This window comes from Oncorhynchus mykiss, chromosome 6 (assembly GCF_057628025.1).
Source record: "Oncorhynchus mykiss isolate SJ-2025 chromosome 6, ASM5762802v1, whole genome shotgun sequence".
Classification (NCBI taxonomy): Eukaryota; Metazoa; Chordata; class Actinopteri; order Salmoniformes; family Salmonidae; genus Oncorhynchus; species Oncorhynchus mykiss.
In genome coordinates, this window is record NC_143027.1 from 51367644 (window position 1) to 51388230 (window position 20587).

At 40.1% G+C, this 20587-nt stretch overlaps 1 long non-coding RNA gene across 1 annotated transcript; it reads right to left on the reverse strand.

The window, feature by feature from the left end:
* Nucleotides 1-650: 650 nt before the first annotated feature.
* Nucleotides 651-10528, reverse strand: LOC149982913 (uncharacterized). Its single transcript, XR_016496746.1, has 2 exons — nucleotides 10236-10528; nucleotides 651-2273 (listed from the first exon to the last, which is right to left on the reverse strand). It is a non-coding gene; the product is annotated as an uncharacterized LOC149982913 (long non-coding RNA).
* Nucleotides 10529-20587: the final 10059 nt, after the last annotated feature.

A 20587-nucleotide genomic window follows, 5' to 3' on the forward strand; every position in this document is an offset into this window, starting at 1 on the left:
GTCAGAACAGTAGGCTAAATTATGAGGGGAAAATGGTGAGTCACATGGGCTACTAACAGCTTACTACCCAACATACACTTAGCATTACTTTCTTAGCTACAGTATACATATCTCGCTGGCATATTACATAATTTATGCAGCAGCATACAATAAATTTACGGACTCACCTTGTTGTGCTGTCCTCACTTGAACAGGAAGGTGGTGCGGCGGTCCTTTGTGGGCAGATTATGTCATCAACCTTTGTCATCAATGTCTGGCATTCTCTGAATTTATGGTGCTTTCAAGACAACTGGAAATTTGGGAAAAAACAAGGTCAAATCATGATGTTAGTGATCTTCAGGTCGGAGCTCTAGAAAGAGGCCGAGTTCCTGACTTGAAATTCCGTGTTGGATGACCGTTCAAATTGTATTTTCCCAGTTGGAGCTCGTATTTTCTGAGTTCCCAGTTGTCTTGAACTTACTGAAGTCTGAGATTTCCTAGTTCTGAGTTTCCAGTTGTTTTGAGAGCGGCAAAAGTCATGCTGGATTGACAGCATGGCCAATGTTGAATGTTTATCCTTTTAAGCTTGGAAAAAAATACCCTCTGCCCTACACGAAGGGTCACCACTGGGAGTTGTCATGGAAATTCTAATTAATGAGGAGAGACTGTCATTTCTTCAAACAATCAACCTTTATTTAATAAGAATTGCAATAATGCAGCTGGTCAGTCCTCCACTCTGAGGTGGAAGGCCGAGAGCCCAAATGACACTAGAAATACAGGAACCTTATATAGTCAGGCTGTCTCATGCAAACATATACAAAACACATGATCTTTGTATGTGCGTGGAGAAAAAGGGCTAAACTGGGATAAAAAGGTACAGAATTTGGTTGTCTCGTCCTGTAGCAACTGCTGGTTATTCTAATCTTCTAGTGAGGAAAAAGGACAATAGGTGTCAGAGCAACAGGAAAATCACTAGTTCCTCATACATTTGCCAGCAAGCGCCTTTTGCTGTCTGCCAAGTTGATAGATGGTTTCACACCCACACATACACAATCATGAATCTTTCACCCAGCAACAAGCTAATACCAGGACAACATCTTTATCACTGGTGCCCAGGATACAACACTTTGCTCTGTTTTCAGTAGATTAAGAGTAATCAGTTCATTCTCTTCTGACTAACAGGATACCATTGGTCGCTCTGGTCAGCTCTTGGCTGTGGGCCCAGATCAGACAATGGGGACCTACTTCCCTAGGTAGGTTCCTATACTACACACACACAAATTAAAACAGGCCTATACTAATGCATACACATTTATCTTATATGATCTAGCTTCTTTAACAATATAAACATTTATGCCTAAGCAACTAAGCTTAAAGAAAGATCTTGTAGTATACAAGCATCAGTAAGGTTTAACAGAAATTGCCCTTACAGAGTACCTATTTCTTTGTTAACCGCTCAACACAGAATAGACGCATGTGCGCTCTCTCTCAAATCGTTTGGATAAAATATATTTCTTTAGACTTGTCTAAGAGAAATAATGGATTCATTGTGAAAGTGTGGGCTATATGACATGGATTTATTAGACTTTTTAAAATGTAGATGTTCCTGCGTCAGTGTCTTGTAGGCTATGTGTAGAAATTCTGTGACTGCCACAGCCCTATTGGTGTCTTCATGGATTTGTCCAAAATCGTGTCACATAAAACATTACTTTTTGGCCTTGCATTTATGGCAGTGTAAGTTGTCATTATATCAATCAAATGTATTTATAAAGCCCTTCTTACATCAGCTGATGTCTCAAAGTGCTGTACAGAAACCCAGCCTAAAACCCCAAACAGCAAGCAATGCAGGAGTAGAAGCATGGTGGCTAGGAAAAACTCCCTAGAAAGGCCAGAACCTAGGAAGAAATCTAGGGAGGAACTAGGCTATGAGGGGTGGCCAGTGCTCTTCTGGATGAACCGGGTGGAGATTATAACATAACATGGCCAAGACGTTCATAGATGACCAGCATGGTCAAATAATAATAATCACAGTAGTTGTCGAGGGTGCAACAGGTCAGCACCTCAGGGGTAAATGTCAGTTGGCTTTTCATAGCCGATCATTCAGAGTATTTCTACCGCTCCTGCGGTCTCTAAAGAGTTGAAAACAGGTCTGAGACAGCTGGCACGTCCTGTGAACAGGTCAGGGATCCATAGCCGCAGGCAGAACAGTGGACACTGGAGGAGCAGCACGACCAGGTGGACTGGGGACAGCAAGGAGTCATCAGGCTAGGTAGTCTTGAGGCATGGTCCTAGGGCTCAGGTCCGCCGAGAGAAAGGGAGAAAGGGAGAAAGAGAAAAAGAGTTAGAGAGAGCATACTTAAATTCACACAGGACACCGGATAAGACAGGATAAATACTCCAGATATAACAGACTGACCCTAGCCCCCCTAACACAAACTATTGCAGCATAAATACTGGAGGCTGAGGGGTCGGGAGGAGGGGTCGGGAGACACTGTGGCCCCATCCGACGATACCCCCGGACAGGGCCAAACAGGCCAGATATAACCCCACACACAGGGATATGTCCAACCACCAACTTACCATCCTGAGACAAGGCCGAGTATAGCCCACAAAGATCTCCCCCACGGCACAACCCAAGGGGGGGGCACCAACCCAGACAGGAAGATCACGTCAGTGACTCAACCCACTCAAGTGACACACCCCTCCTAGGGATGGCATGGAAGAGCACCAGTAAGCCAGTGACTCAGCCCCTGTAATAGGGTTTGAGGCAGAGAATCCCAGTGGAGAGAGGGGAACCGGCCAGGCAGAGAGAGCAAGGGTGGTTCGTTGCTCCAGTGCCTTTCCGTTCACCTTTACACTCCTGGGCCAAACTACACTCAATCATAGGACCTACTGAAGAGATGAGTCTTCAATAAAGACAGACTTGGACCTATCCTCTCACATGGATAGGCAGAACATTCCATAAAAATGGAGCTCTATAGGAGAAAGCCCTGCCTCCAGCTGTTTGCTTAGAAATTCGAGGGACAATAAGGAGGCACGTAAGTGTAGGTATGTACGGCAGGACCAAATCAGAAAGATCGATAGGAGCGAGCCCATGTAATGCTTTGTAAGTTAGCAATAAAAACCTTGATTAAGCAGGAATCTGTTCAATTAGACAGTGAACTTGACCCATGTAAGAATCCTGGATCTAGCTGTCCAACTGTGTTTTTGTATGGAGATCTCAGAAATGCAGTGTAACTACATAACATGTTGTGTCCTCTTATGTTACGGGCTGAAAACCGTTTTCATGGGTGCACAAATCCAAACTCGAATGCTTCTAACTGAAAGAGTCATCTTACCACCTAAAATGATGCTGTCATTAATAACGTGGTTCTTCCATAATTATGCATAATAGTTGTTGGATGCGGACTTGGTGTCCAGCTGATAGCTCCTTGGTCATGTGATCTAGTGACTTCAAACAAGGTTTAGAATGTACACTCAGTGGGCATACATATTGCGCACCCTTTAGTTTGTCCATTTTCATCTCACATGATTTTACATTAATTTTTCAAAATGTAAAATTTCAATAGCTCCTTGGTCAAGTGACCTAGTGCCTCTAAGATAACATGTTCCAAAAAATGTCTGTAAGTTTTTAGCTAACACTCTAGGATTCTTCTTAACCTCATTGAGCATTCTGTGCTGTGCTCTTGCAGTCATCTTTCCCTTACGGCCACTCCTAGGGAGAGTAGCAACAGTGCTGAACTTTCTCCATTTATAGACAATTTGTCTTACTGTGAACTGATGAACATCAAGGCTTTTAGAGACACTCTTGTAACCCTTTCCAGCTTTATGCAAGTCAACAATTCTTAATCTTAGGTCTTCTGAGATCTCTTTTGTTCGAGGCATAGTTCACATCAGACAATGCTTCTTGTGAATAGCAAACTCAAATTTTGTGAGTGTTTTTTATAGAGCTGGGCAGCTCTAGCCAACATCTCCAATCTCGTCTCATTGATTGGACTCCAGGTTAGCTGACTCCTGACTCCAATTAGCTTTTGGAGAAGTCATTAGCCTAGGGGTTCACATACTTTTCCCAACCTACACTGTGAATGTTTAAATTATGTATTCAATATAGACAAGAAAAATACAATAATTTGTGTGTTATTAGTTTAAGCCCACTGTGTTTGTCTATTGATGTGACTTAGATGAAGATCAGATCAAATTTAATGAACAATTTATGCAGAAATCCAGGTCATTCTAAAGGGTTCACATACCGTTTCTTGCCACTGTATTTTCTCTTCTATTTGCAAAATAAGTAGCGTGTAGTTCCTGTAGTTAGCTATTACATTACATGGCACAAAGTAATTAACTACTGAATACACAACCAAGATATTAATTTAGTTCAACTACCACCAAGTTACATGAAAATACAATTCAATTGCTAGTTGAACTACATCTACTTCACTACTCCCCATCACTGGTTAAGACTCACAAAAAATGGGAGGGAAAGTAAATACATTTTGGGATTATCATGCTATTTCAATGGCAATACATATTTCACATTTTGGGAGGAAGTTGCCAAAACTTTTCCAATTGGAAAACCCATTCCCCCTGGGCACACATTGGTTGAATCAACATTGTTTCCATGTCATTTTAATGAAATTATGTTGAACCAACGTGGAATAGACATTGAATTGACGCTTGTGCCCAGTGGGTTGTCACTAAACATGGTGTAAAAAAATCTGTGGAATATGTGGGACAAGAATCGAGGTAACATTCTAAGTCTTGTTAATCAGATTAAGGAACAGGTTTAGTGACCAACTCTTTGAGCCCGTCACCCATGTGTAATGACATAGGAGATGACGATGACAGCACAAACTGAAGTCAATGAAACACAGTCAAAATCAAACTAATTGATACAAAAACACCAATCAAACACAGAGAATGGGGAGGAGAAACTGTCACGCCCTGACCATAGAGAGCCTTCGGGGTTCTCTATGGTGTAATAGGTCAGAGTGTGACTAGGGGGGGTTTCTAGTTATTTGAGTTGTATGTTGGTGTTTGAGTCTGGTTCCCAATTGGAGGCAGCTGAATACCGTTGCCTCTAATTGGGGCTCATACTTAGTATGTCCCTTTTCCCATCTGCGATGTGGGATATTGTTTAGAGTTAGTGCATGTGTGTACTATGTATTTGCACGTTCGTTAAATCGTTATTGTTTTTGTAAGTTTCATTTTGGCCTTGGTACACTTATTTATTCAACGGACGTGACAGGATAAGGTTCAGTCTTGCTTTCCAACAGACATTGGGAGATACATTTACCTTTCAGCAGGACAATAACCTAAAACACAAGGCCAAATCTACACTGGAGTTGCTTACCAAGATGACATTGAATGCTCCTGAGTGACCTTGTTACAGTTTTGACTTAAATCAGCTTGAAAATCTATGGCAAGACTTGAAAATTACTTTCTAGCAATGATCAAAAAACAACTTGACAGAACTTGAAGAATTAAAAAAATAAAAGAATGTGCAAATATTGTACAATCAAGGTGTGCAAAGCTCTTAGAGACTTACAGCTGTATTTGCTGCCAAAGGTGATTCTAACATGTATTGACTCAGGGGTGTGAATATTTATGTAAATGAGATATTTATGTATTTCATTTTCAGTCGTTTTGAAAGAAAATCTAAAAACATGTTTTCACTTTCATTATGGGGTATTGTGTGTAGATGGGTGAGATGTTTATTTTGATTTAATCCATTATGAAACCAGGCCACCATTGTTCCTGTTCCCAAGAAAGCTAAGGTAACTGAGCTAAACGAGCTAAAACTTCCGTCATCATGAAGTGCTTTGAGAGACAAGTCAAGGACCATATCACCTCCACCCTACCTGACACCCTAGACCCACTCCAATTTGCTTACCACCCAAATAGGTCCACAGACAATGCAATCTCAACCACACTGCACACTGCCCCAACCCATCTGGACAAGAGGAATACCTATGTGAGAATGCTGTTCATCGACTACAGCTCGGCATTTAACACCATAGTGCCCTCCAAGCTCGTCATCAGGCTCGAGACCCTGGGTCTCGACCCCGCCCTGTGCAACTGGGTACTGGACTTCCTGACGGGCCGCCCCCAGGTGGTGAGGGTAGGCAACAACATTTCCACCCCGCTGATCCTCAACACTGGGGCCCCACAAGGGTGCGTTCTGAGCCCTCTCCTGTACTCCCTGTTCACCCACGACTGCGTGGCCACGCACGCCTCCAACTCAATCATCAAGTTTGCGGACGACACAACAGTGGTAGGCTTGATTACCAACAACGACGAGACAGCCTACAGGGAGGAGGTGAGGGCCCTCGGAGTGTGGTGTCAGGAAAATAACCTCACACTCAACGTCAACAAAACTAAGGAGATGATTGTGGACTTGAGGGAACACCCCCCTATCCACATCGATGGAACAGTAGTGGAGAGGGTAGTACGTTTTAAGTTCCTCGGCGTACACATCATAGACCAACTGAATTGGTCCACCCACACAGACAGCATCATGAAGAAGGTGCAGCAGCGCCTCTTCAACCTCAGGAGGCTGAAGAAATTTGGCTTGTCACCAAAAGCACTCACAAACTTCTACAGATGCACAATCGAGAGCATCCCGTCGGGCTATATCACCACCTGGTACGGCAACTGCTCCGCCCACAACCGTAAGGCTCTCCAGAGGGTAGTGAGGTCTGCACAACGCATCACCGGGGGCAAACTACCTGCCCTCCAGGACACCTACACCACCCGATGTCACAGGAAGGCCATAAAGATCATCAAGGACAACAACCACCCGAGTCACTGCCTGTTCACCCCGCTATCATTCAGAAGGCGAGGTCAGTACAGGTGCATCAAAGCTGGGACCGAGAGACTGAAAAACAGCTTCTATCTCAAGGCCATCAGACTGTTAAAGAGCCACCATTAACATTGAGTGGCTGCTGCCAACACACTGACTCAACTTCAGCCACTTTGATAATGGGAATTGATGGGAAATTATGTAAAATATATCACTAGCCACTTTAAACAATGCTACCTAATATAATGTTTACATACCCTACATTATTCATCTCATATGTATATGTACAGTGCCTTGCGAAAGTATTCGGCCCCCTTGAACTTTGCGACCTTTTGCCACATTTCAGGCTTCAAACATAAAGATATAAAACTGTATTATTTTGTGAAGAATCAACAACAAGTGGGACACAATAATGAAGTGGAACGACATTTATTGGATATTTCAAACTTTTTTAACAAATCAAAAACGGAAAAATTGGGCGTGCAAAATTATTCAGCCCCTTTACTTTCAGTGCAGCAAACTCTCTCCAGAAGTTCAGTGAGGATCTCTGAATGATCCAATGTTGACCTAAATGACTAATGATGATAAATACAATCCACCTGTGTGTAATCAAGTCTCCGTATAAATGCACCTGCACTGTGATAGTCTCAGAGGTCCGTTAAAAGCGCAGAGAGCATCATGAAGAACAAGGAACACACCAGGCAGTTTTATATCTTTATGTTTGAAGCCTGAAATGTGGCAAAAGGTCGCAAAGTTCAAGGGGGCCGAATACTTTCGCAAGGCTGTATATACTGCACTCAATACCATCTACTGTATCTTGCCTATGCCACTCTGTACCATCACTCATTCATATCTTTATGTACATATTCTTTATCCCCTTACACTTGTGTCTATAAGGTAGTAGTTTTGGAATTGTTAGCTAGATTACTTGTTGGTTATTACTGCATTGTCGGAACTAGAAGCACAAGCATTTCGCTACACTCGCATTAATCTGCTAACCATGTGCATGTGACAAATACAATTTGATTTGATTTGATTTGGCTGTAACACAGCAAAATGTGGAGTAAGTCAAGGGGTTTGAATCCTTTCTGAAGGCACTGTATTTGTTGTCAATGTTTTGCCGACAAACTGGTGACAGTGGTGAAAAAAAGTCAATAGTTGGTAGAGTTGCAGAGTTAATTGAAAATAATGCCATTCTTGATTAGATGCTTTTTTCATTAATTAGGCAATTTTTTCTTGAACCATACGGTATATCTACAATTAACTAATTGACAATATGGAGATAGATTAAAAAAAGAATAGTATATATATGAATACATTTTTTTAGGTTTTTCAAGTATATATTACCAAAATGATGATAGTTCCTTAGATTTTCTGTTAATTACTAGAATTACTGAAGATTCCAGTAACTTTGGTAAACTACCGTTAGCTTTGCAACCCTATACACTAGTCAGGTTTGAGACCAGGTCACAGCACCATCTCTGCTACTTCTTTGGTTTTAAATGATGTTCGTATTAATAGTTTGGATAAGAAAAAACACTTTTTTCTTGACCTGTCTAAAGCCTTTGACACTGTGGATCACTCATTACTCATTCAGAGGCTTTCATCTATTGGCCTGGACCAGGCTGTGTGTAGGCTGAAAATTATTTAAAGGACTGAACATTTACTGATGGAGAAACATTTTCTGGACATAATAAATGGTGTCCCACAGGGATCGATTCTTGGTTTTTTATTTTTATTTTACATGAACAATATTGGTTTATCTGTAAAAAATATTATAAATACATTCACCCGAATGCAGATGACACTGTGGTCTATGCTATTTCCCCCACAGCTGGCCAGGCTCTGTCAGAGCTTTAATCTGCCTTTATTGCCAGACAGCAAGCCTTTGTTAAACTGAAATTGGTACTTAATGCAGGTAAAACAACATTTATCATTTCCCAAATCACGTAAAAATGTATCTATGTATTTATGCGTATGTACTTTGGATCGTGTCCCCACTTATATATCTGGGCATCTGAATGGACGAAAAGCTAGCTTTCAAAAAGTATGTTGAAAAGTTAAGAAATTAACAATTAAAATAGGCTTCTTCTATAGGAACAGGTCCAGTCTTTCATTAAATAGCAGAAAACAAATAATTCAGTGAACATTCATTACGGTTACTGACTATGGCAATTATCGTCTATATGAATGCAGCTGCCACTGTATTGAAACTGCCACTGTATTGAAGCTGCCACTGTATTGAAGCGCAATGTTTTTATTTTGGGTGATAGTTTCAGTATACATCATTGCATTTTGTGTCAGAAAGTAGGCTGGAGGTAGGGGGGCCCCCAGACAGCGCATAATAGCAAAATGTGTATAATTGCAGGGAATTAGCTTTAACACTGTACCATTCTCTAAGCCTCATGACAAAGCTAGATAGAATTTTCACATCATTCGCTAATGTAGCTAGCTAGCTAGATGGCTAGCTAGGCCCTGTTACCGCCAATAACTATTTTGCACTTTTCCACTATAAGCTTAGACCTGGCATTTCTGCTTTCCACAACCCAAGTCGTGTTCATAACCTTACCAATGAAAGCCATGAAGTTAACTTTATTCACTATCAAAGTTTCTTTTGACACAGCACATTCATGATCGCAAGATTTCTGAACAGGTCTCGAAATCATGCCAGGACCAGCAGAAGCACCAGCCCTGACAGTATGTCCACTTATTACAGGAGCAGCCATGGAAGCTCCATCAGTCCGACTGTAGTTCCACCAGTCTGTTTAACAGCCTCTAAATATGATACATTGTGACTGATTCTATATCTCTGAGACTCTCTATCTGCACCTGAAATCCACCAAATGCTGCACTATGCTCCCACATTCACCAAAATCATGTTAGCCTCCACATTTGGCACATATTTTTATTTCCTTTACACTGAGTAATTACACATCCCATTCTTTGGCATTTAAAACACTAACACCGCAATGGGGATGGGACAAATTCTCTGACATTGAAACTAAGGAATCCTATCTGTACTTTTCCAGGCAAAAATCTTCACAAACCTCAGCAGCACTGATAAGCTTTCACTTCTTTGACCCTTTTTCCTACTGATCAAGCTTTTTACCTGAATCACTCTGCCTCCCTTCACATGTTATTTAATATTATCTATGGACATAGATATTGGGACCCCAGTGATGTCTGGCCTCAACCTAGTGTAAGCACCAGGGACATGGCTTCTAATCTTTTTAATCCCATTAAGCTTTTCCATTTGCAGAATCTTCCCTTGCTGAGCCTGACTACCACAAAACATGTGCAATCTACCTTTTCCAATGAACCGGGCTAGTTTGACTTCACCTATCTCTTTCTCTATGGCATTGGTTAGTCAGATAAGGTGTAAATGATGCCCTGTGGTCTAATCAAACACCATCACGACTTTACACTCCAACACATTATTACTCTTGCGTCCTACCTTGGCCCTCTTTATGCTTCCTTTACTAGATGGTCCACTGCTTTCAGTATCATGATATCTCTTCTTCCTATATTTTTCCACTACAGACCATTCGGGTCTTTGACCCTATTCCTCCAGCTCCATATCATCAGAATTGACACCCATATTGTTCACATTACAGCACAGCTGTTGCTTCTCCAAACTTTTCTCCATTTTGTATTTTTCGTTCACACTACTTGCTGCCATTTCCAACATGAAGGCCCCAGCCAAGTATCACACATTACCGCCATGTAAAACTGCTGTCAAACTTTCTAAACTGTATAGGCACACGTGACACCAACTTCTTCTTTCCAGGTGTGGGTTGCTGCCACATGTGGCTTCCATTTTGGCAGCAGAGTGTGAGAGGTGAGAGATCAATGTGATGTCACTTCCTGGTTCTTTTTACTTCTTCTTTTGAATGTGCAATGTACAATGTCCGTCACTAAATAGTGAACAAAAAGGTTGACTAAATGTTTGCTGAGTTTTTCTTAAACAAATATGTATAAGTGAGAGTTCACCAGGAAGTGAAATCACACTGACCTCTCACTCTCCTCTGCAACACAGACTTTCAAATATATTGACCAGATACTCTATTGTCCGATCTAACAATGTAAATCACTGTCTTAAAAAATAGTAGGCATTCAGGTGGAGGCAAGATCAGATGGGATCATTCTAGTGAATGTGAGGACTATACACGTGTGAACAACAGGCACAACTCCGATATGAAGTGTTTTTTCTCAAAGATGCCACAAGAGGTCTCTTTACAGTTCCCAAGCCCAGAACAGACTATAAGAAACTTATAAAGTACTACATAGAGCCATGACTACATGGAACTCTATTCCACATCAAATAACTGATGCAAGCAGTAAAATTTGATTTAAAAACAGATACAAATACACCTTAGGGACCAGCAGGGACTGTGAAGCAACACAAACAGACACATGCATACACACACACGATAACATATGCACTAAACACACATGTACTGTGGTGGAATATTGTAATCAAGTGAGAGACTTTGTAATTTCTTCAAACAATCATCTTTTTTCAATATAGGTGAATTATTGCAATAATGCAATAATGAGACTGGTTTTCCCAACAGTGGCTTACCTTTTACAGATCATGCTGTTTCTTATATAGCTGATACCAAGAATGCTTCATCATGGCTGGTTCCACCCCATCCATATAGATTGGAGACCACCATAAGCCACTTTGGGTTCAAGTCCTGTGGTCATATGCCTCTGGTGCTATTTCCCAGATGCAAGGATGAGAACAAACAATGAGATGTCTGTTCTATTCCTTCAGGCTATCTTGAGTCACACACACAATGCCGGCCCAATCAGACCGGAGACATATGTCTCACATGCAACACTAATCATAGAATGGAATGTAGCTGTTTGGTTTTCCTCACCAAGCCATCTCTCAAACAGTTGCCAGCCCAAGAATCAAAAGACTCCTCTCAGTTAACTCGGAAAGGAAAACAGAGAAAGTTCTAAGAACCTTGCTCTATTTCATAAAACAACAATTTGGTGCATAAACATTATAAAATACTCTTGTAATTCTGCTACCACAGTACACATGGATGCTGTACTGTAGGTATGTGGTAGTGGTGGAGTAGGGGCCTGAGGGCACACGGTGTGTTTTGAAATCTGTGAATGTATTGTAATGTTTTTAAAATCGTTTAACTTCTTGTGACTCTCAAACCCGGATCTGGGAGCGTAATCATCGCCTCAAACTAATTAGCATAACGCAGCGGACATAAATCTTCCTAGAAAATCTTCCTATTCATGAAAATCACAAATGAAATATATTGAGACACAGCTTAGCCTTTTGTTAATCACACTGTCATCTCAGATTTTCAAAATATGCTTTACAGCCAACGCTAGACAAGCATTTGTGTAAGTTTATCATGGCATAATGCTATGCTAGGCTCTGCTAGCGGCAGGCAACATTTTCACGAAAATAAGGAAAGCAATCAAATTAAATAATTTACCTTTGAAGAACTTCGGATGTTTTCACTCACAAGACTCCCAGTTAGATAGCAAATGTTCCTTTTTTCCAAAAATATAATTTTTGTAGGCGAAATAGCTCCCGTTTGTTCTTCACGTTTGGCTGAGAAATCGACCGGAAAATGCGGTCACTACAACGCCAAACTTTTTTCCAAATTAGCTCCATAATATCGACAGAAACATGGCAAACGTTGTTTAGAATCAATCCTCAAGGTGTTTTTCACATATCTATTTGATAATATATCCGTCGGGACAATTGGTTTCTCATTAGAAGCGATTGGAATAATGGCTACCTCAGTACTTTACGCAAGATTTTCTGCGGGAGCCATCATGTGACCACTTGCTCAATGTGGTCCCTTACGGCTATTCTTCAACATAAATGCGTAAAAAGACGTCACAATGCTGTAGACACCTTGGGGAATACGTAGAAAGCGTAAGCTCATTCACAGCCATATACATTGTTGTGTCTTCTATAAGGTTTTAAAAAATGTGGCACTTCCTGATTGGATTTGTATCTGGGTTTCGCCTGTAACATCAGTTCTGTTGCACTCACAGACAATATCTTTGCAGTTTTGGAAACGTCAGAGTGTTTTCTATCCAAAGTCAATTATATGCATAGTCGAGCATCTTGTCATGACAAAATATCCCGTTTAAAACGGGAACGTTTTTTATCCAAAAATGAAAATACTGCCCCCTAGTCGCAAAAGGTTAAACTGCCTTAATTTTGCTGGACCCCAGGAAGAGTAGCAATGGGGATCCATAATAAATACAAAAATACAAATGTTACGTGTCCTACTATTGGTACACTCGTAAAAACCTAAGCAATACCAAACATATATTTGTAAGCCACACGTAGCAAATAAGCTATTAAATGTTTTGTTAACCAAATTCAACACTCACTTATTGACCTCCATACAAGAACTCCTCTCTTGGTGGACAAAAACTAATTATAATAATAATTTACAATTAAAAAAAAACTCCACCTGCTGGAGGAGACAGATTTTGGGCCCAATTATCCCTCTCGCTTTGCCTCTTCTTCTCTGTCCTCACTTTGCCTCTTCCTATTTCTGTCTATTGTTCATGTTTATAAAGGTTGTAATATGCAAATGTACAAAGTCTCAAAATTGTGAAATAACATTGTTAACTAAAATTTTAATTTGTTATATGATGGTTTTGTAACGTTTATTGACCGAGTTGGAAACATGTTGGCATTGTGCCAGTGCTTAGCTGGCTAGCTAGCTAGTCACTCATTAGTGAATGATGGGGAAATGCTAGTTAGCTATGTTTACCACCACCTTGTGTTAGTATGTTTTACTAATTCAAATAGTTATTGCTTTGAGTCTGAAATTGAGAATTTAATTTGAAAGGTGTGAATATGAATCTTTGTCAAATCCATTAAAGAAAACTTAAACTGAAAAGTAAGTACAATGTAACTAAAAGGGTTAAACCTAATTGCCTAGTGTCTGCAAACGTTGTTACATTGTAACTACGTAGTAATTCTCAAGATTATACCATACTGGGTTCAACTTTACATTAAGTTGCTTGCTCCTGGGTAGGTTCATGATAATTACAAGTATATAATATGTAACTACATTGTTCTTAAATTACACTTGATCAGTGGTGAACCGTTATTCAGGGTAGGTGGGGTTTTAAACCCCACATTTTTAGCAAAAGAAAAACAGGCTTGTCTGTTTGGATGTTATTTTGGCATGAATACGTGTCACTTATCAGTTTACAAACAATGTAAAAAAATATATATCATTGAGTTAATAAAGCTGCATACTAACATGGTCTCTTTTTTGTTTTCTTGACTAAGGCAGCTCCAAAATGCATGTGTTTAAGCCTAGCTCAGTGCTTTCTGTGGTGGTGGGTCAAGCCAGCAGAAAATACAGAGGATTGCGCTGTGATTGGCTCAGTGTTCTGTCACTCATGGTGGCACTGCGTCACCGCCAAGTCTAAGGATAGAGCTAGAAAATTGAGGCTTCTTGGGTGCTGCCATAGAGTTACATTAGAAGTGCCCATCCAAGAGGGCTCAAGATCATTGGCCACAGATAAAATGACTTCAAATCACGTTATATGTACAGTAGCATTGATTGGACATCATCCTGAATCAAGTCGACAATCTACTGACAAATCCTTTATAATCCTTGTCATTTGAATAGAAATAATGAAGAGAAATTATTGATAAAACATATTGGTGCTCATCGGCTATTGGACATAAACTTTACACAACAAGTTGGAAATTACAAAATCAACAATTAGCGGTTTGGAAAGAATCGGTGACAGTGGCTAATCACGAGCCTGCTATTCAGCGGAGTGGCTGTGTGGTCCCAAATTAAGTGTCTCTTTTTGCAAATTTAAAATGATAAACATTCAACATTGGCCATGCTGTCAATGAAGCATGATATGTGCCACGCGCATAACAACTGTTAACACGGAACTGCGAAAACTTGACATCAGTGAGTTCAAGACACCTGGGAAGTCGGAATAAACGAGCTCCAACTGGGAAAATATGTTTAGACCTACCACCTGCATATGTTCTATAAGTTATCATAGGAGACGGTGCCAGAAACATGCCGGAACCAACCCTATGAACTATGCCTATATAACGTGTCTGTAAGCAGTATATGAGGGATCTAATACGGCCCCGGGGGACAGCCCCGGAAGAGCTCCTGACAGACGTGTACTGTGGTGCATCAAGTTGGTTGGAACCTCTCCAGTTAACTGTTAATAAACAATGATTAATTTAAGATTGACTTCGAGTGGCTTCCCAAGTGGTGCAGCAGCACAGCATCACAGTTCGATCCCAGGCTGTGTCATAAACCGCCATGACCGGGAGTCTCATAGGGCGGCGCACAATTGGTCCACCGTCTTCTGGGTTAGGGGAGGTTTTGTGAATGTATGAAAGTTAAATATTTCAAATAAGTGTTTTTTAATTTCACACTCTGCCATTTCACCGGATGTTGTCAAATCAATCCCGCTAACGGGATTTGATCCATAAGAATTGAAATAATGATGGACTGTCGTTTCTCTTTGCTTATTTGAGATGTTCTTGCCATAATATGGACTTGTTCTTTTACCAAATAGGGCTAACTTTTGTATACCATCCTTACTTTGTCAACACTGCTGATAGACTCAAACTCATTAAGAAGGAAATAAATTCCACAAATTAACTTTTAACAAGGCACGCTTAATTGAAATGCATTCCAGGTGACTTCCTCATGAAACTGGTTGGCTACTTTGAAGAATCTAAAATCTGTTTTGATTTGTTTAACACTTTTTTGGCTACTACATGATCCCATATGTGTTATTTCATAGTTTTGATGTCTTCACTATTATTCTACAGTGTAGAAAATAGTAAAAAATAAAGAAAAACCTTTGAATAAGTAGGTGTGTCCAAACTTTTGACTGGTACTGTTTGTAATGAGTATTTGCTTGTCTGTCAAGACTGATTTATCTTTGCTAAGTAAATACCGGAGGAAAGTGAAAATCCTACTTGAGCGCGTGTGAAAAACTGCGCTGCATCTACCTCTCACTTTGATCTAACTTTTAATGGATGATGCGATGGAAGCTATTAAATCATTCTGAATTGATTTCGACATCCCAGAAAAGTTCCATATGTTCAGCAAGTGAAGCATCGTAATGTGCAATTACCTCTGCAAACTCCTTGTAGTTCCACTTGTTAGAGAAACTTTCCCTCTTGTTGTGTCTTCTAAAAGCCAATTATTGCATACCCAAAAACGCAGTGGTGTAGATTTGTCGCTTGAGAACATCTCTGTTTCTTCTTACTTTCTCGTTGTGTTGCGCAGTTTGAAATCGCAGACCTTCGTCATGATTGATGTGGCTTTTTCTCAGAAGCTTGAATCTGACGTGGGCATTTATATGCTCCCTGCTTTTGCCGTTTAGCTGAACAATCAATGTTCTTCAGGTCACTTCTTCATGAAACTGATCTCAGGTAGAGGTCGATCCTCGGTTTTAATTCAAACCTTTTCCGTGTACCCCAGAGAATGAAAGTGGTTCTGCAACAAAAAGTCATCAACATTTGCGATAGCATTGGTGGTGAAAGGTGCACACTCGAGCTGGTAGCTCGAAGTTGGCAAGGCAAATTTGTCACATTCTGACCTCTATTTCTGTTGTTTTGTATTTATTTAGTATGGTCAGGGCGTGAGTTGGGTGGGCAGTCTATGTTTGTTTTTCTATGTTTTAGGGCATTTCTATGTTTTCGGCCTAGTATGGTTCTCAATCAGAGGCAGGTGTCATTAGTTGTCTCTGATTGAGAATCATACTTAGGTAGCCTGGGTTTCACTGTGTGTTTGTGGGTGATTGTCTATGTTAGTGGCTTGTGTCAGCACAGGTCTCATTTTTTGTAGCTTCACGGTCGTATTTGGTTTGTTGTTTTCGTTACTCTTTTGCATAGTGTTCAGTCTTTCTTTATTAAAGATTCACCATGGACACTTACCACGCCGCATATTGGTCCTCTGATCCTTCTCGCCTCTCCTCTTCAGACGAAGAGGAGGACGATCGTGACAAAATTGAAATAAATTGCACTAAATGGACACAAAAATAAAGTTATAAAACCAAGAAAACGATTTAAATCTACCTCCTCCGTCTCCTGTAATTTGAAGAAACAAATTTAAATCCCCCCACAATGCTCTGCGGACAACCCCAATACAACACACTAGTTATATTCTCTGATTCTAATGCTATGATTGGATGGACAACATGTCAGTTCATACTGAAAAAGCTTTGATTGGTTGGAGCTCGTCCTCCGGAAGTGGTCATAATTACCTTGTAGGTCTATGGAAGGGGGTGAGGCCTACGAGGCTCCCAGGTTATGTATTGAAGTCAATGTACCCAGAGGAGGACAGAAGCTAGCTGTCCTCCGGCACAATGGTGCTTCCCCAGAGAGTGAAGTTACTTTAGACCTTCATTGCAAAACACTGTGTTTTAATCAATTGTTTGGTGGCATATGAACATATTTAGTATAGTTTTATCTAAAAATGATAACTTTAAGTGTTTCACAATTTTGTTTTCCATGACATTTCACTGATGGGAATATAGGAGCAACTTAATGTAAAGTGTTACCAGTAAATCAGCTTTAATTTTTTTTTGTGCTTTTCATGTGGAATGATCTATAAAAGTCTTTAAAGTTGGTGGATTTGGTGCCTCTAGGGCTTGCGCAAAACAAAAAAACTAATAGATTTACTCAAAAATACTTTACGTTGTGACTTGGGGGCAGTATTTTCATTTTTGGAAAAATAACGTACCCAAAGTAAACGGGATATTTTGTCAGGACAAGATGCTAGAATATGCATATAATTGCCAGCTTAGGATAGAAAACACTCTAAAGTTTCCAAAACTGTAAAAATATTGTCTGTGAGTACAACATAACTGATATTGCAGGCGAAAGCCTGAGAAAAATCCAATCCGGAAGTGCCTCATGTATTGAATGCGCCGCGTTCCAATGTGTCCCTATTGAGCAGTGAATGGGCTATCAACCAGATTACTTTTTCTACGTATTCCCCAAGGTGTCTACAGCATTGTGACGTAGTTTTACGCATTTATGTTGAAGAATACCCATAAGCGGCTACATTGTGTAAGTGGTCACCTGATGGCTCTCAGAGTGATTCTCACATAAAATACAGAGGTAGCCATTTTTCCAATCGGTCCTACTGAAAAACCAATTGTCCCGGTGGATAGATTATCGAATAGATATTTGAAAAACACCTTGAGGATTGATTATAAACAGCGTTTGCCATGTTTCTGTCGATATTATGGAGCTAATTTGGAATATTTTTCAGCATTTTCGTGACTGCAATTTCCAGGCGATTTCTCAGCCAAACGTGAAGAACAAACGGAGCTATTTCACCTACAAAAATAATATTTTTGGAAAAAAGGAACATTGGCTATCTAACTGGGAGTCTCGTGAGTGAAAACATCAGAAGCTCATCAAAGATAAACAATTTAATTTGATCGCTTTTCTGATTTCCGTGACCAAGTTACCTGCTGCTAGCTGGACAATATGCTATGCTAGGCTATCAATAAACTTACACAAATGCTTGTCTAGCTTTGGCTGTAAAGCATATTTTGAAAATCTGAGATGACAGGGTGATTAACAAAAGGCTAAGCTGTGTCTCAGTATATTTCACTTGTGATTTTCATGAATAGGAATATTTTCGAGTACTATTTATGTCCGTTGCGTTATGCTAATAAATGTCAGTCGATGATTACGCTCCCGGATCCAGGATGGGGAGTATCAAGAGGCGCATGTTAGAGAACCTTTATACTGAAGTATGTATTTGTTTCTTATGATTGTGTTTTGCTCTTCGTGTTTTGTTTGCTTTTCAAGTATTGTGTAATTGATGTATATATAGATATGTATTGTGTAATGGTTGTTTATGGTGCTTATTGATGTATTGGATAGGTAGTCATTGTAAATAAGTATTTGTTGTGCCAAATAAAGTAACAGGGTTGTCGATTTGTTCTTAAATCACCCATAAATCCCATTGAGACAGGGGGAATGGAAGCTTGTTGTGTGCAGCAGGAAGTGGCAATTGAAAGCAAGCTTCACTAAAACATCTTTCTTGTTGAAAAATGTCTGTCCTGTCTATCTACGGGTAACAGAGTTGACATGTTATGCTCGACCCGCTCAGTTTTCCACCACTAAACACCAGAAAATGGGTAAAAAGAGTATAATCAGATCACCTGATTTTACTCTATGATTTGACTATTAGATGTTCAATGTTTGTATTGAAATAAATATTTTAAAAAGGAATAGTTTCACCATATTAATACGAGAGTTCAGTTCACAACAGGCTTGACCTTAAAATGAGGGCCAGACGTAAATGAATTATTAATCATATGAAATAAATAATTATCTTCAGGAATTACTTTGTCAAGCAACAAAATAACTAGGGCTTTACAATGATGGTGAAACTTAGAGACATTTTGGGGATTAAGTGGGTTAAAATCTTCCTAGAAGTGACACAGGGTTGGCGGAAGGACGTGTCAAAATGCTGAATATTGGCACTTTAGCATGCCTTTTTTCGTATTTAAAATTTGATTTATTGAATTCTCCATCTGGACTATGTTAAAGGGCACTTCATTTAATTTAACAGGACTTTAAAATTAAATATTGGTGTACAATTTCTACTTAAAATATCAAAAGGAACTCATTTCGTGGAATGACCCTACAACCACTTAGAGAAAGAAAGTTGTGGTAGAGGTTTATCAGATGAAAACTGAATCAGATGAGCAGCATGGAACTGGAGAGCTTGACATCGAAATAAGTGAGTATACACTGAAGTGAGTTTTGTCAGATGAGGCAAATATTGGAGGGTTCAGGCTTACCACTAAACCAGGCTTACTTACAGTGCCTTGCGAAAGTATTCGGCCCCCTTGAACTTTGCGACCTTTTGCCACATTTCAGGCTTCAAACATAAAGATATAAAACTGTATTTTTTTGTGAAGAATCAACAACAAGTGGGACACAATCATGAAGTGGAACGACATTTATTGGATATTTCAAACTTTTTTAACAAATCAAAAACTGAAAAATTGGGCGTGCACAATTATTCAGCCCCCTTAAGTTAATACTTTGTAGCGCCACCTTTTGCTGCGATTACAGCTGTAAGTCGCTTGGGGTATGTCTATCAGTTTTGCACATCGAGAGACTGAAATTTTTTACCATTCCTCCTTGCAAAACAGCTCGAGCTCAGTGAGGTTGGATGGAGAGCATTTGTGAACAGCAGTTTTCAGTTCTTTCCACAGATTCTCGATTGGATTCAGGTCTGGACTTTGACTTGGCCATTCTAACACCTGGATATGTTTATTTTTGAACCATTCCATTGTAGATTTTGCTTTATGTTTTGGATCATTGTCTTGTTGGAAGACAAATCTCCGTCCCAGTCTCAGGTCTTTTGCAGACTCCATCAGGTTTTCTTCCAGAATGGTCCTGTATTTGGCTCCATCCATCTTCCCATCAATTTTTACCATCTTCCCTGTCCCTGCTGAAGAAAAGCAGGCCCAAACCATGATGCTGCCACCACCATGTTTGACAGTGGGGATGGTGTGTTCAGCTGTGTTGCTTTTACGCCAAACATAACGTTTTGCATTATTGCCAAAAAGTTCAATTTTGGTTTCATCTGACCAGAGCACCTTCTTCCACATGTTTGGTGTGTCTCCCAGGTGGCTTGTGGCAAACTTTAAACAACACTTTTTATGGATATCTTTAAGAAATGGCTTTCTTCTTGCCACTCTTCCATAAAGGCCAGATTTGTGCAATATACGACTGATTGTTGTCCTATGGACAGAGTCTCCCACCTC